Source organism: Sarcophilus harrisii, chromosome 1 (genome assembly GCF_902635505.1).
Source record: "Sarcophilus harrisii chromosome 1, mSarHar1.11, whole genome shotgun sequence".
Taxonomy (NCBI): Eukaryota; Metazoa; Chordata; class Mammalia; order Dasyuromorphia; family Dasyuridae; genus Sarcophilus; species Sarcophilus harrisii.
Window position 1 is genome coordinate 118,703,635 of NC_045426.1, and position 18,231 is coordinate 118,721,865.

At 34.7% G+C, this 18,231-nt stretch overlaps 1 protein-coding gene across 1 annotated transcript in view; it reads left to right on the forward strand.

Moving 5' to 3' along the window:
• The window catches only part of GLIS3 (GLIS family zinc finger 3), a 597,159-nt gene that overhangs the window by 486,391 nt on the left and 92,537 nt on the right, over positions 1-18,231 (forward strand). The gene's annotated exons all lie outside the window — the stretch shown is intronic.

Below are 18,231 nucleotides of genomic sequence, written 5' to 3' on the forward strand. Positions count from 1 at the left end.
AACCTCCTCCTTAAAATCTATTGTATTTTGCATTGAACATGTTGCTACAGATGGGCATATATGTGTTTTTCATGATTCCTGGGATAATTTGGCAGCAGACTGTTTTTTTCTCATAAAGAAACAAAGTCAAGGAAAACATTTGTCCTACTAGGACTGGACTGCTGCCAACAGCTTTGTTCACCCATCCCTTTCAGTCACCTTAAATTCATTAAACTTGATTTAGAACTCAGAAGCAATGTTTCCCTTGAAGCAGGTCACAGGTTGCTTGTGTGTTTCCTAATAGAACAATATAAAGCATGGTCTTTGCATTTTAAAAGGAAGTTCTATTAAGCCATGTTCTCTAGGAAAATACAAATCAGCAAATTAGGCTGGATGCATTTTCATTACTGTTTGTCACCATCCATAATGCTATGACTTCCAAGTCATCTTTTCCCTGGCTGGTTTTAAGAAATAGGTGATATAGTGTCTGAATATTTCATATATGGATTGAGAATGAGAAAGGACCCCCCCCCCATCCAAAAGGAAAATTATTTTCCTTCTAAAGACTTGCTGATTTGATCATCTTAGGCATCACTTAGGTGAAAGACATGCGTGGGTGTGTTTTCAAACTTGACAGTTCTCCATCTGTTTATTCAAATGCCAAAAAAGTACATTAAGCAAGTTGTTCTGTGAGGCCTTATCATCAAGAAATATATAGTAATAATAAATGTCAATTATATTGTGCGTTTTAGTGTTTGCAAGCAATTCGCATGCATCATCTCATTGGAACTCTTTAGCTTTGTTGTAAAGTGGGTATTCAGGGTATTATTATCCTATTTCACAGATGAGGAAACTGAGACAGGCAGCAGTTAAATGACATGCCCAGGGTCACCCAGCTAGCAAGCATATGAATTGTAGTTGAACTCAGGTCTTTCTGACTTTCCAGGTCTAGTGCTTTATTGGTAGTATGTCTTAGCTTAGTATCTTTAGTTCAACCTATACTGGAAAAATAATTGCTTCTATAAAAATACTCAACAGGATTGTAATATGACATCAGTAATGAAAGAATGTAGCAGAATTCTCTCTAGATTAACCAACACATTTCCCTCATTTAATATATATTTGTAATGCACAAATTCATTTTCTTTTACTCATTTTCAAAAAAATAAAAACAAAACCCTATTAAGTAAATCCTTTGTAATGGAGTAGGCTTAGACTATATTTATTTATTATTCTTTGTGGCTCTATTCACATGGTATTTCCCAGTTATTTTCAGGATAGCATTTAACATTGAGGACATACCAGAGGAACAAAAAAAAAATTATCATGAATTTAGATCTGAAGAGAATATAGAGATTGTTTATGCCAATCTTCTTATTTTATAGATGAAAAAACTGTCCCAGAGAGGTTCAATGATTTGCCTATAGTCACACAGCCAAAATGGAATCCATATGATTCCAAACATAATCCTTTCCCCTCAAAGATAAGAAAGTAAAAGCAATACAAATGCAAATGTTAATGTTAAATAAAATAAAAGATTACAGCCTTTCATGTAAAAAAGAGAAAAGGAGAATGTGAATGAAAAGAGAACAATTTTAATTATTGAAAGGGAGTCAGATTTGTTCCTTTTATAGCCCCTAATGACATAAATTTATAAATAAAGATTTTAGGGAAAATAAACTTCTCAAGGAGTTTTTCCCTTATGTTTACCTGTGTTGATGGACTTATGTCCCTAGAGATACAGGGTCAGAACCTCCATAGTAATGCATTAGATACCAATGTTATTCAGGAAAGAGCAAAACATTTGGGAATTTCAAGTGTGAATAAGGTGAAATTTTCTAATTTTCAAAACTAGCAAGTCTTTTACAGAATGTACCTAAAGCTCTGTAAATGGAAACTTTTAGTGCCAGTAAAGAGTGGTTTGCAAAATTTTAAGAGAGCCATAGTTTGCATAATATTAAGACAACAGGAAAACTCTCATTCAGATAGGGATACATTTTGTAATTATCCTGAAATGCTGAAAACAACAGTTGAAGAAAGTTGATAACCACGTCATCAAATTTTGCCAGTTGATGAGACAGGTGATCATTGGAAAGATCTGCCCCACAAGACATTTATTTCTGCAGAAAGCATGACTGCACCAGGATTCATTGGAGTCAAATATTGCTTTGTATGTCTTTTTGGAGCCATCATTAAAAATGATTTTAAATTGAAGCTGTTTTCCTAAATTATTCTGAAAACCCAGCTCTGAGAAGGGTTGCTCCATGATGGAATGTACTAGCAAATTGGTGATCAAGAAGAAAGTATGTATTGGCAAGATTGGGTCACTTACATTATTAGTGCTGCTGGTAAATAGTTTGGGGCTATATTATAAGACATTACCTATTTTCCAATTAATTCCCTAAGCCAGTTGGTAAAAAAAAAAAAAAAAAAAAAAAATGGAAGAGATAAACCTGCAGTTGGCAGCTAGACAGTACAATGAATAAAGCATCTGCCTGGTGTCAAAAAAGCTTATCTTCCTAAATTCAAATCTAACCTTAGATACTTATCTGTAAAATGAGCTGGAGAAGGAAATGGCAAATCACTCTGGTATCTTTGCCAAGAAACCCCCAAATGGGATCATGAAAAGTTGGATATGACTGAAAACAACTTAACAACAATAAAAAACCTTCAATTAAAAGCGATACAATAAGTCAAGAATATCATGCTACCTTGGACAGCTGCTAAGTCATGGAACTCAGTTTCTTCTTAAGGTATCCAGGAGAAAGGGAAATAGGACAGGAGTGTTTACAGTGAATGACTGCTTTCCAGATGATATACTTTACTAGAAATTGAACAAAGCAAATAATAAACTCACTGTTATATAACACTTTAAAGCTTACAAAGTATATTTCTCATGAATCTGTAAGAGGTAGGTAAGATTAATTTGTCCAAGGTTACATAGCCAGTTTGCCTCATAGATAAGGACTTGAAACCAGAAATTCTCATTTCAAGGCTAGTCCTCTTTGTGGTGTTATTGATAGTGGGGGGGGGGGGGGGGGGTAGAGGGTGTTGGGGGAAAGAGGAACACGTTCTTCAGATCCTGTTTTTGACACCAGGAATACAAAGACAAAATGAAACAGTTTCTGCTCTCAAGGACCTTACACTCTATTGGGGGAAATAATAAGAGATGGGGGGAAATGATCAATATGGGAACAGATGGCCTGGGTGAAAATCCCTCATCTCTTGCTTACAACCAATGTAATCTGTGGTAAATCAGCAACTTCCCTGGGCTTCAGTTTCCTCATCTGTAAAATGAAAAGCATGAACTCAGTGGCCTCCAAGGTCTTCCTGATGTTGAGTTAGATCCTCTGATTCTATGGATGTATTCTAAGTATCCCAAAAGATTTAATCATGCATATTTAAGCACTTAAAGGTGGTCTCAGGAAAGGTTTCATGGAGTAAGCAGTGCTTGCATCAAGTGTTGAAGCAAGTAAGAGATTCAGTGATGGAGAAGAGAGCAGGGAGAGTTTCCCTGAGCTGGAAAGTAATGGTCTTGGACTGGATGATTTCTAAGGTCCCTTTGAATTCTGAATATATGACACTGTGGTATTATCACTCTAATTCAAGGCAATAATAGAAGAGACTAGCATACTAGATTTGGAGGCAGGAAATTGAGACCAAGTTGTGAAGGACTTTAAAAGCCAGACAGGAATTGACTATTCCAAAGACAACGGGAAGTGCATGGATCTTATTGAGTAGGAAAGAGATAAATAAAACTTGAATTTAAGGGAGGAAAAATACTACATTGCTCTATGACTTGGGCTATGAAAATGCTATAAAAGTTAATATCATTGAGTTGTTGAAACCCCACAGAAGATCTATGAAATGAAAAGTTGAGATCATGATGGAAAAACCTCCAGAAGAAGAGTAACATTCTCCACTGATTAAAAAGCAGTTTTGTCACATTTTGAAATGTTTGCAAATCCTTATAAAATCTCCATCATGAACTTGTACTTGGAATTTGAAAAGGCATTCGTGTTATGCCCAGAGATATTTACAGTGAAAAGATTATCATTAAACATCTTTATCAGAATCGATATTTGGAAAGCACCAATCATTTATTCAAGGATAAGTCATTGGAAATCATAATGTGCATGTATCAAACAGTAGCAAATGACTGATCCAATTTTTAAAGTATTCAATAGTATAAGTAATTTTTATTGGATCACTGTGGGAAATTTCAAGTGTGATGACTCCTCCATTGATGCAGATCATACTTCCATTTAGGACTTGATTCTTTTTGTACAAAAATATTTATTTTTCAAATATTCCCTTTAAACACAAGGAATGAAATCTAAATCTTCATTAAGATAAATTCAAACTAAAATCCCTCCAATGTATTGTGGGTAATCATTGTATCCTTGGTCACTACTAGCATTTCCTGTTTAACATCAAAAACAAAAACAGGTTATTTAAAAATCATATTACTGGATTTCTAGCTCTTCTACAATGAGCTGCAATGTTTAAAATTTTAAATCACCAAATTGAAGCAAGTTTAAGATGTGGAACATTTGTATATTAAAAACAACAAACAAATAAAATTATAACATATAGTCAAGTTCATAATAAATATAGGCGCTTTTTTATCATTATAGATGCTATGAGTGTATCCTGTGAACCAATGTAGATAGAATTATAAATCTTCCAGAATATATATCTGACTTTTCTGGCTGTGTGAAACAAACCCTACAAACAGTATTGCAGCATCCTACTGCAGGAAGGAGTAGATAACTCATAAAAAGTGACTTGTCTAGGGTCATATAACCATTACAGATTAGCGGTAAGATCTGAACATAACTCTAAACCCAGTATTTTATCTACTATAGTAATTAACTCACATTTATGTAATGCTTTTAGTTTTTCTAAGAACTTTACACACAGTATTTGATTGGATCCTCATAATAATCTTGTAAAGTACATTATTGTTATCTTGGTTTATAGAGAAAGAAACTGAGGTTCAGAGGCACTGATTTACCAAGGTCATATAAAAAGCATCAGAGTTAGGATTAGAGGATATGGTCTTCCTGACTCTAAGTCTACTTCTAAAGTTATTACTTTAGACTGCCTTTAATGTTTTATTTGAAAACCATTTCTTACAGAATATTTGATGTTTAAAAGGTTCTGTGTCCCTTGTGGATAAAGATACATACACATACATTTACACATAAACACATATGCATATGCACATCACTAATATTTTATTGAAAATAATAAGAAAATATAATTTGATTTGCAAATATTTCATTTACATGTAATTCTGCAGGAACACATCTATTGAATCTAGTGATACTTTAAGGTTCAAAAGAGTTTTCTTCATAATAATTCGAAGAAATCCAATAGATATACAGCCAGACCCAATAGAAAAGGGTCATAGAAGTAGGGAAGCTCCCCCTCCAAAACACACACACATAAATTTTATGAATGACAAAACCAAGTCCCACCAAGATAAAGCTACTTATCCAACTTCACTTGCATGGTCATAAATAACAGATCCCAAATTCAAGTAACTTGAATTGTACTTTAATTACAATTGCAGGATACTTTTCATTTCACCAGTTAGATAGGATACCATTTTTCAGCCGGGAGAAAGTGGGAGGAAGTAATATTTAGACTGTGGTTTTTCAGATATGATAAGCACAAGACTTGTTGGAGAAAAGCACAAAGAATATTCTAGAACCTTAGCAAATTGGGTGTTGGATTGGGACCTGAAAAATCACATGTTGTAGATGAAATGTAGAGTCCTGAGTCCTCATGTAGATGAAATGTAGAGTCTTAATGAGATTTCCTTAGAGAAGTTGTTAGGATCAGATAAACACAAGGTTGTGAAACTATCTTAATAAAAATATGAAGAATGACACAAATGATATAACTGAATTATCTTAATGGTGAAAGAGTGAGGACAACTATAACTAGCACTTTCTAACTAGTAGACCCTATATGACTCTATGCTTAACAAATCCAGCCATCTACTGCACTATCTTGCCATCCTACCTGCTGATAGGTTGAATGATTGTCATCTAATTGCCAATTGGCCATCCATATCACTTCCCAAACCAAAACTCTTTTCCCTAGATACTATTCCTCTATGTATGTTGTTTTCACCTCTTGGAATGTAAACTTTTTGAAGACAGGCATTATCTCAGCTTTGAATTTGTCCTTCCAGCATCCACTACACAGCAAATTACTTAATTACATATTATTTTACATTTTCTCTAATCATATTGTTAGTATTATCATCACAGGTTCTCCTTTACATTTGCTACCTCTCTACCGAAAACAAGTATCAATCTCATGAGGGGAGTGGGGAAGAAAGAGAGGATGACTTGGAAAGGTCAGAGATATTAATTATTGATACTTATGTAATGCACTGGTCTTATAACATATTTTCTATGTATTATTTCATTTGATTCTCACCATTCTCCTGTGGCAAAGATATGATCTACATTTTATAAATGAGTTAGCTGAGTATCAGAATAATTAAGTGCCTTGTCTGTGGTTACATACCTTATAAGGAGCAGAAAAATGATTTAATCCTAGATCTTTCTGCCTCTAAATCCAGCACTCTAGCTATTACTATAATAGCTGTAAAAAGTGGAAGAGAAGGGCAGACTATAGGAGGGGATCAGTTAGTAAAGTACACATGTACTACCATCCTATAATAACACTTCTATTATTGCTCTGAACTAGGGTGATGGTATCACAGGATCATCTATTGAAAGTTCAAAGGTACTTTAGAGATTATCTGGCAAGACCCTCAAAATGTAAGTGAGAGAACTTAAACCCAGAGAAGTTACATCATTTGATCAAGGTCACGCAAACCAAGTACTAGAGCCAGGTTCCAATGCAGTTGTACTGATTCGAAATTCTTTACTATTTCTACTGTATCGAGATGCTAATATATAAATCTGAATTATTATTTAATATATCCCCTATTTATAAGCCTTTCCTTCCCAGGTAGAATGCCTACTTTCACCAATACTCTTTACAATACATTTTATATGGTAGATGCTCCATGAAGGCATGCTGATTTCAATGGATAGAACAATGGGCTGAAAATCAAGAAGACCCGAGTTCCAATTCAGTCTTAGATACTTCCTAGCCAGATGATCCTGGGCATGTCACTTAAACTCTGTTTGCCTTAGTATGCTCAACTGTGAAATGTGGATTATCATACCACCCACCCCCAGGGATGTTTTGAGGATCAAATGAGATAACATTTGCAAAGTGCTTAGAATAGTACCTGGATAAAAGGAGGTGCTATAATTTTCTTTTCAACAAAATTCTATGATAACAAAGTTATTTGGGTGTCTTTGGGACTTTTGTTACAATGGGGTTTACTTTTGATATCCCTATCATCCCATAATAATAAAACTAGAACCACTGTATTTTCTAACTATATCCTGATGCCACTGTTCTACCGGGGATTGTACAAATTTTGATTAAAGCTGAGGTTTTACACTCATGAGAGTTAGGGACATGAAGACTCCATTTCTCTGCTGGCACAGGGAATGTCTTTATACACTGCTAAATGTAGTATGCTAGAGAGAATGATGTAATTTCTTATTTCAATTTTCCACATTCACTAACTCCTTCCTAGTCCTGTTAGTTTTTCATGCAAGATTAAGCTAAATTATACAGTTTTTCAATATGTATGGTTTTTTGCTGTAAAAATATTTCTGTGGTGAGCAAAAACAATGGCAAAAAAGCCTGGAGACATTGGATGATGAGCCTGGATTACTGTTGCAGTGGGAAGCAGAGCTTTAAATTGTTTCACTTTTATATATACTAAGGATATAATAGTATCTTCCTTTGGAAGGGTAATAGCTATGGTGAGAGTATGGGGTGGCCACTGTTGAAAAGAAGAGATAAAATCAAGTGGGGCTATTGAATTCATTTCTAGTCAACAAATATTTATGAAGTACCTATAATATACAGAGTACCTGAGTTAGATCTTTGGAATTATAAAGGCAAAAAAAGTGTCCTTGCCCTCAATGACATTAATCAGATATTAATAATAATAGTAATAATAATACCTATAAAGCACTTCAAGGTTTGCAAAACACTTTACATCTATCTAATTGCCACTTTCAAATTTCACTATGATTCCGTGAAGTAGATGCTATTGTTATCTCTATTTTAAGATGAAGAAATTAAAACTGAGAGATGTTAATGTGACTTTCCCCAGGTCAGAGAATCACATTGTGATTAAGTATATGAAATGTGATTTTAATTCACCTATTCCTGACTTCAAGGACAGTACCCTGTCTGTTATATTACCTCAGTGGTAGAATAGTACACACAACAGACAAATAGATAGGTAGGTAAATACATTAATAAATTGGAGAAATTGGGAAAAGCTGCCTGGGGAAGGTGGTACCTAAGCCTTCAAAGGAAGCTATGGATTCTGAGAGGTGGAGAAAAGCAATGTATTCTAGGCATAATGAACAGCATAAAATGGGGAGGTTGAACATTGAGTTCAGAGAACAGCTGTGGCTGAAACTTTATGTGTATGATGATGAATAAGATGAATGACTGGAAAAGTAGATGGAGGATGAGGTAGATAAGACCATGGAGAACGTAAATTCCCAACACAGGAATCTGTATTTTATGCTAAAGGCAATAGGAACACCCTGAAGATAATGGGTGAGGCAGTGTGGGGCAGGGCACCTTCTGACCTATAAATATAACTCCTGATTTTCTTAGTGTTTTACTGTGACCAAGATTTTCCTCTAAACATTCCATTGTGGATGGAATAGGAATATTATTTTCCCATTTATAGATGATGGAGCCAAGGCTCATAATGACCCAAAAGTAATTAAAGGCTGGAAATGGGATTTCAATTCAGTTCTCTTGACTTCAACAAAAGTATTCTTTCATTTCTAACAATTCTAGAAATCATGAATCCAACTTCTAAATCAGAAGCCCTGGCAGTGATATAGGAATGGAACTACATATGGACTCTCTCTTAAGGACCAGAATGAAAAGTCAGGAATTTTGATTTGAAAGTTCCCTAAGGTGGAAGGGACCTTAGTGATTGAGTCTAGTCTCATCATAATGCATGTGATGAAACTGGGGTCTAGAAACTACCAAAACCTAGGTCTTCAAGATATAATCCACCTCTAACCAAACCTGAAAATTTTGGTTTTGGTTTTTGGTTATAAAAAGGGAAGAAGTCAATAAACAAATACTTATGTGCTTAATAGAGTACCTAGCACTATATAAAAACTTCATTCTTTCACTTGAAAAATTTCTTCAATCAATAGTCCATCAGGTCAGAAAGACTTTTGGTTAAGTAATAATACATAATTGATTTCTCTGAGCTTTGTTGCCTTAAAAAATTCACTGTTATAGCATTAATGATATAACCATAACTGGTTATACAGCCCCAGGAAAAATCAATTAACTTCTCACTACCTCAGTTCTCTTATCTGTAAAAAGGGATAACAGTAACACCTTTCTCTCAGGATTATCTCAAGAATCAAAACCATAATATAAGTAAAGTATTTTGTGCACCTGTAAGAATTATACTGTTGTGTCCCCAAAGTCCAAATTCAGTCTTTGGCCATTAAATTTTAAAGCTGCACTGAGACTCTTAGGTCTATAAATGCTAATTCTTCTTCTTTCTTGTCTTCATCTTAGATTTCATCTCCTTCTTCTCTTTCCTTTCTTTTTTCCTTATTTCCTTCCCTTCCTTTTCATCATTGGCAACAGCTTCTTTTTTTCCTCCTCCTCCTCTTCCTCCTCCTCCCCTTCTTCTTCTTTCTCCTCTTCTTCCTCTTTCTCCTCCTCTCCTTCCTCCCCTTCCTCTTCTTCCTCTTCTTCTTCCTCTTCTCATCCTTTCTCCTGCTCCTCTTTTTTTTCTCCTTCTCTTTCTCCTCCTGCTCTTCCTCCTCCTTTTTTCTCCTCTTTTTCCTCCTACTCCTCCTCCTGCTCCTTCTCCTCCTCCTTCTTTTTCTTCCTCTTTCTTCTTCTTTGTTCTTCTTTCTCAAAGTGTTTTCATCTATGAACATATCTAATAATATCTATGTTGTTTCCCTCACAAGGTTGTAAGTAAATTTTTGAAAATTGTAACATGCTATAAATGTGTTAGTAATTATCATTGCTTTTGTTAATATTTAACATCTGGCACATCATTAATTTGTATTAATAATCAGGATGTCTTTCCTTGAATTCAATGAAATGAAAATGGAAAAGAGTATATTGTGAAACAAGTTAGATATTTATTTAAGCAAGTCCCCTTTAAAATACTAATGTCAGTACTAATTTACTTACCTAACATTTAATGTAGTGCCTTCTCTGGCTTCTTTCCCACATCATATATACCCTTGTATTAGCATTAATTCAAAAAGCATCTACTGTATGCTAGGCATTATGATAAGAACTAGAATACATAATTGAAATTATCTCTGCCCTCATGGAGATTACATTTTAGAAATGGAGACCTTATAAAAGATCAAATTCAATCCTCATTTTACAGATGAGGAAACTGAATCTCAGGGTCATGAAATAATTTGTCAAAGGTCACTATTTGATTAATATTTGAGAACCCAGATCTCCTGCTTCCTAGACAGATATCCATTCTGTCACACCTGTTTTCTTCCTCTTCAGATAATACCACTCTCCTCCTTGGCATAGGAATGGAAAGGAAAAGAATAACTTATTTGTTTACTGGCATTATTTTTTGTAGGCAGAACTGTACAATACCTGTGCCACCTGCTTTTCTGATGCTGAAAATTCTTTTAACAGAAGTCCTTTTTTTCTATATTTAGAGATAAGGCTTAAATGCAAATATTCTTGGAAAAGGTAGTATAGCTATTTAAATTCATGCTACTATTACTATTACTAGCTAACATTTTATCTTATAATTTTACATAGCCTTTACATAGCATTTTATATATTTCATTTCATATCAGCCCTTTGAAGGGAATGCCATTATTTTCCTCATTTTACTGATGAAGCAGTTGCGGCTGAGAGCAATTAATTGATTCACGTTAGGTTTCATAACTAGTAATTATCTGAGGCAGTATTTGAAACCAGAACTGAGTGCAAAGCTGGATTAAATAACCCAATCAACCAAGTGCTAATCACTTATTAATTGCCTCCTATTGGAGGAACATTCTGTGAGACAGAGGTAAAAGAAAGAATGCATCATTCTAGTCTTAGGGGATAGTCATTGCAAGGATACAGTGAAGGGACATGAAGTTTCTTTTTTTTTTTTTTTTAATAGCCTTTTATTTACAGGATATATACATGGGTAACTTTACAGCATTAACAATTGCCAAACCTCTTGTTCCAATTTTTCACCTCTTACCCCCCCCCACCCCCTCCCCTAGATGGCAGGATGACCAGTAGATGTTAAATATATTAAAATATAACTTAGATACATAATAAGTATACATGACCAAAACATTATTTTGCTGTACAAAAAGAATCAGACTCTGAATTATTGTACAATTAGCTTGTGAAAGAAATCAAAAATGCAGGTGTGCATAAATATAGGGATTGGGAATTCAATGTAATGGTTTTAGTCATCTCCCAGAGTTCTTTTTCTGGGTATAGCTAGTTCAGTTCATTACTGCTCCATTAGAAATGATTTGATTGATCTCGTTGCTGAGGATGGCCTGATCCATCAGAACTGGTCATCATCTAGTATTGTTGTTGAAGTATATAATGATCTCCTGGTCCTGCTCATTTCACTCAGCATCAGTTGTGTAAGTCTCTCAGGCCTTTCTGAAATCATCCTGTTGGTCATTTCTTACAGAACAGTAATATTCCATAATTTTCATATACCACAATTTATTCAGCCATTCTCCAACTGATGGACATCCATTCAGTTTCCAGTTTCTAGCCACTACAAAAAGGGCTGCCACAAACATTCGTGCACATACAGGTCCCTTTCCCTTCTTTATAATCTCTTTGGGATATAATCCCAGTAATAACACTGCTGGATCAAAGGGTATGCACAGTTTGATAACTTTTTGAGCATAGTTCCAAACTACTCTCCAAAATGGTTGGATTAGTTCACAACTCCACCAACAATGCATCAATGTCCCAGTTTTCCCACATCCCCTCAACAATCATCATTATTTTTCCTGTCATCTTAGCCAATCGACAGGTATGTAGTAGTATCTTAGAGTTGTCTTAATTTGCATTTCTCTGATTAATAATGACTTGGAGCATCTTTTCATATGACTAGAAATAGTTTCAATTTCTTCATCTGAAATTGTCTGTTCATATCCTTTGACCATTTTTCAATTGGAGAATGGCTTGATTTTTATAAATTAGAGTTAATTCTCTATATATTTTGGAAATGAGGCCTTTATCAGAACCTTTGACTGTAAAAATATTTTCCCAGTTTATTGCTTCCCTTCTAATCTTGTCTGCATTAGTTTTGTTTGTACAAAACTTTTCAGTTTGAGTATAATCGAAATTTTCTATTTTGTGATCAGTAATGATCTCTAGTTCTGCTTTGGTCATAAAGACCTTCCCCTTCCACAGGTCTGAGAGGTAAACTATCCTATGTTCCTCTAATTTATTAATAATTTCATTCTTTATGCCTAGGTCATGAACCCATTTTGACCTTATCTTGGTGTCTGGCGTTAAGTATGGATCAATGCCTAGTTTCTGCCATATTAGTTTCCAATTTTCCCAGCAATTTTATCAAACAGTAAGTTCTTATCCCAAAAGCTGGGATCTTTGGGTTTGTCAAAGACTAGGTTGCTATATTTGTTGACTGTTTTATCCCTTGAACCTAATCTATTCCACTGATCAACTAATCTATTCCTTAGCCAATACCAAATAGTTTTGGTAACTGCTGCTCTATAATATAATTTTAGATCTGGTACAGCTAAGCCACCTTCATTTGATTTTTTTTCATTAATTCCCTTGAAATTCTTGACCTTTTGTTTTCCATATGAACTTTGTTGTTATTTTTCTAGGTCATTAAAATAGTTTTTGGGAGTCTGATTGGTATAGCTAAATAAATAGATTAGTTTAGGTAATATTGTCATCTTTATTATATTTGCTCGCCCTATCCAAGAGCATTTAATATTTTTCCAATTGGTTAGATCAGACTTAATTTGTGTGAAAAGTGGTCTGTAATTTTGTTCATAAAGTTTCTGATTTTCCCTTGGCAGATAGATTCCTAAATATTTTATATTATCAGTAGTTACTTTAAATGGAATTTCTCTTTGGGACATGAAGTTTCACACAAAAGAGGTATGCCAATTTTGCAGATGCATGGACTTCTGGAGAGGAAATAATGTCCAGTGAGGGACATTATTTATATATATAAATATAGCTTGGGACCAGGATGCAAAGGATACAAAACTGAATAGAGGAATGGTCAGATGTGATGTTAAGGAAAACCATTTTGGCAGAAATGCAGAAAATAGACTGGAGTAGAAAACAGACATTAGATAGGCCAATTAGGAGGCCTGTGTGTGTGTGGGTGTGTGTATGCGCAAGTACATACATGCACACATACATATACACACATAAACCTATCTAGACAATAAGAAATTAAACCAAATATACACCTCTTTCAAATTTCATATAATAATATTTGTAATTATGCAAAGTTTATAGAATGCTTTATATGTTATTTCATCTGTCAACAATCTTATAAGGTAAATACTACTACCATCATATCCCCATTTGCTTTTTTGAATAGTTAAACACTTAATTTGTTTAAAGGCATGTACACAGCCCTAGGAGAGAGGCAAGATTTAAATTAAAAATAGTCTATATGCAATGGCCAGTCTCTTTGTACAAGTTCCTCTTCAACATGCACTCTTTGAATTAGTGACACTGGCCTCCTGACTATTCTATAAACAACACACTATCCCTCAATATCTCTGGTTGTTCCCTATGTCTGAAATGCTCTTCCTGCTCTTCTCTGACTACAGACTTTCCTGGCTTCCTTTAAACCCCACCTCCTAAAGGAAAACTTCCCTAATCCTCTTAGTTCCAGCATTTTCTCTCTTGTAATTATTCACTTTATATATATATATATATATATATATGTTTTTTTGCTTAATACAGACCAGTCAGTAGTCAATACTTAAAATATATTTATTGAATGAATTAAATGGTGTGGAGAGACAATGTGACAAACTGCTTCCTCACAAGTTCAAATACAGGCTCTGATGCTTATCCTCTGTATTACAGGCAAGTAATTTAACCCTGTCTGCCTCAGTTTCTGTAGAAGTAATATGGGATTAATAATAATACCTATCTCCCAAGTTTGTTCCATTGATAAAATGATATTACTTGTAAAGTGTTTTGCAAACCTAAATGCTGTCATTATTGTTAACAATAATAATAATGATAATGTTTTCATGCAGGACCAGGACAGATTATAGCTAATCCCTATTATTAGTCCACCCTAAACTCCCAAAGAAGATAGTCTGTTTTAGAAAGGGGATCTGAGGAGTATTCGATATGCTTTCAAAGCATAAATCAATGAAGAATCAAACATAATTGTTTAACTTTACCTATAGGATTAGGTGTTTGCAACATTTCAATGAAAAATTATACCAAAATGTTGGGAGACATGATTAGAAAACTCTAAGGTAGTAGTTCTATAAATTCATATAGAGGGAAGAGTAGATAGGTTTATCTATTAACAATCTTCTGGTTGATACGTCAGAAATTTTAAGTTGGAAAGGGCCTTTGAATCTATTATAATTCAACATGCATTTATAAAGTACTTTCTTTGTATATGATACTCTGTTTCTAGCTGGAACACAGATAAAAAAAAATACCCTAAAAAGCTTCTATTCTGCTGAAGGAATACAGTAAGTTCTCAGAAAAATAAATAGAAAGTAAATGCAAAGAAGAAATATGTTTTTTCTGAAATCAGTAGGTATGATTGAAAAGGAAACCAAGAATACCCAATAAAGAAACATTCTTTTTTTTCCCCACTTTTTTCTTTATGAAAATTCAAACTATCAGATTGCAGTAAGTCAGGAAAATTCCCAAGATGCCAAACTCCTGAACATATTTTCTTTCTTTCTTTTTAAAGTTTTATTTATATTTGTTTGTTTATAGATTTCTCTGTGAGAAGTTTCTTTCAACAAAACTATTAAACAACACTACTAATATGATCTCATCTGAAAGTGCATGCAACTATTTGCATATAAAGCCCCTCTCCCATTTCTTTGTTTTAAAGTGTGGGTTATTTGTCTATTTTTAAAAATTATCAGAAATCTGTTTTTTCTCTCTCCTACTCCTAACCCACTGAGGGGAAAAATAGTAAGAAAAGCAAATGCTTGGCAACAAATATACATGGTAAAATAAAACAAACTGTTCAATTTTATAATTTTGATACTATGGTATGAATTTGTTTTCCTGATTCTGCTCCCTCCACTCTGCATCAGTTCATATAAGCCTTCATGTCTCTTAAATAATATGCTTCCACATTTCTTAGAGTAAAATAATATTCCATCACATTATTATATCTCAGCTTATTCAGCCATTTTTCAATTGATTGGCATCCTTTTATTCTCTAGTTTTTTGTCACTTCAAAAGAGCTGCCAAAAATATTTTTGTACATATAAGAATTTTTCTTATTTCCTTAATCTCTTTTAGATATGAGACCTAGCAGTGATGAAGCTGTGTCAAAGGGCATTTATGTATATTTTCTAGGAAATATATATTATATACATACTAATATATATACTATAAATAATGCTTCTGTCATTCCTTCAATCTCATCTTCTCCCTTCCCCATCTTCCTAAAATAGCTAACATTTCCATATAATGTTTTAAGATTTGTAAAGTGCTTTGCATATATTACCTCATTTAGTTTTCACAATACAAATGGGGTAGGTAGGATATAGTTGCTATTATTATAATTCATGTTCTATAGATGAGGAAACTGAGGCAGACAGAGGTTGTAACTTGCTCAGGAGATTCATAGCTAATAAATATTCAAGACATGATTTGAACTCAGGGTTTCTGGACTTCAAGTCTAGAACTTTATTCTCTGTATTACCTTGTAACCAGGAAACCAGCAAACCATCGGGCAAATGATGGATCTCCCAGTGGGGTCTGACAGACTTCTGTTCAAACAATTCTTATACCTTTCTTTGAAACTAAGTCTTTGTGAATGTCTTCAGTTGGAGTAAGAAGGAATAAGGAGGGGGAAATGATATCTGTTAGGATTAGGTATATCATTATTGAGAGAACACAGCTTTATACATAACGGATTAGCCTAAGAAAATTTTAGTTATATGCCAAGAAGATGATAACTGTAGTGAAATGTGTGTGTGTGCGTGTGTGTGTTGGCACACGTGTGTGTATGTTTTTAAGCAAAATGCCTTTGTTCTGAATTTGAAATATCCTGAATGGCTCTCTCAAAATGCAGTTGTTAATTATATCTGGCATTTCAGCATGTTTCACCATGACCTTTGAAATTCAATTGATGCATTTCCAAAACCATATTTATTTTCATTCTCTCTTTCCCTCTTTTTCTTTTCTCTCCCTTTTTCTTCTATTTCCCCCTCACTCCCTTTTCCTCAATTTCCCCTCCCTCCACTCTTTCTTCTTTTTTTCTCTCTCCCTCCCTCCCTTCTTCCCCTCTCTTCCTCCCCCCCCTCTCTCTTTGTCCTTCTCTCTCTCTCTCTCCCTCCCCCCTCTCTCTTCCTCCCTCCCTTTTTCTTTTCCTCCCTCTCTCCTTCCCTCTCTCTCTCATACACATAGAATAATAGGAGAGGAGGAAGTGGACAGGTAGGCCCCTAAGCATGGCTCCTCTAGACACTAATCATTTCTTTCCTGGCTAGAGACCTGCATCCATGATGGGGAAATGTAATCGGGCAGCTAACACAGAAGTTTCAAGCTCTCTGGGGAATAGCTATTTGTACCAGAAGCTGAATATTCATGTAACTTTCCAGGACATCAATACATCCTCATTTTACCTTATTTATTTCAGTTCCCTAGTGAACAGTGGAACTCTTAAGCTAAAAGCTAATAGGCATGTTCTTTAGGTCTGTATCTTCTCTCTAGCTAATAAATGGGTCCCCCTAATACATTTGTTTATCCCCTGCCAAAGCTATCCATCAGGTGACATGTGTTTATTTTCTTTGTCCAGATTCACAGAAGACAGGTACTATTGTTTGCCATCAATTAGCTTGGGGTCTTGTGTCAGGGATGTATAAGCTGGTGTCATTTCCCTCTGACAGCCACCCAATTCAATTGAAAAGGAATTGTTTCATTATCCACTCATCAGGGCTGCTAGATAATGATACTGCTCCTTGGCAAAATAGAATAAAAAAAGACAGGCAGAGAGAATAGATTTTTAGGAAACGGCAATATTAAAATTATTCATGCCCCAAGGAGGAGAGAAAAAGATCAGGGGGATGACTGTGGAACCTGCTACAAGCTCCTTTTCCATAATAGAAGTGGAATGAGTAATGATGCACTTCCCAAGTAGAGAGAAAGGCATTCTGAAAAAGGATTTAGGTAAGAGACCATTGTAGCCAGAGACAATGGTGAAGTAAGTATTTGCTGAAGTGTCTCTCTAGCTCACCAATTAGCTCCAAGATCCAATTTCTCCTTCTGAATGACCCTTACAAAATATTTTCCTCTCACATAAACGTCCTCTGCTTTGTGCTCTGAAGTCGGGAGAGGTTTCCTCTACAAATCTGAAAAGACATAGAGCTGAATTGCTTAAATGGGAAATAAAAACAGAAACAGAGCACGGCCTGCCTCAATTTTCCCCTTTCAAGGACCAGAACTTTAATCACACAGCCGTTACACTTCATTCTTCTAGGAATATCTTGACAGAAGTTGTTTTTAAATTCAGGAAATTAACCAAGACAGTATCTTTCTGCTTGTAGAGAAACAAACACAAAGAGTGCTGAAAATGTAAAGTACTTCAAGATAAACTAAGCTTGAAGGAGGACAATTGTGTTGACATTTTAGTAACAACCATTTTCACTCCTTAAGGAAGTGCAGTTATGCATGAAAATGACTTGTTATCTTTTTAAACTGAAATGTATTCTGATTTGTGAGTAAGAAGCTATGCACTAATTCAATCCCCCTCCCCCAAAAAAGCCCAGTAGTTTAACCCTGTGAGTTTCCCCCTTATTACACCTAGTGGAAATGCTAAGAGATTTTGCTTCTATTCCATTTATAATTTGTCTAGAATGCATAATTGAAATACTAACAAAAGAATGAGAGTCATTGTGGTGTTAAGGATGGCAAACT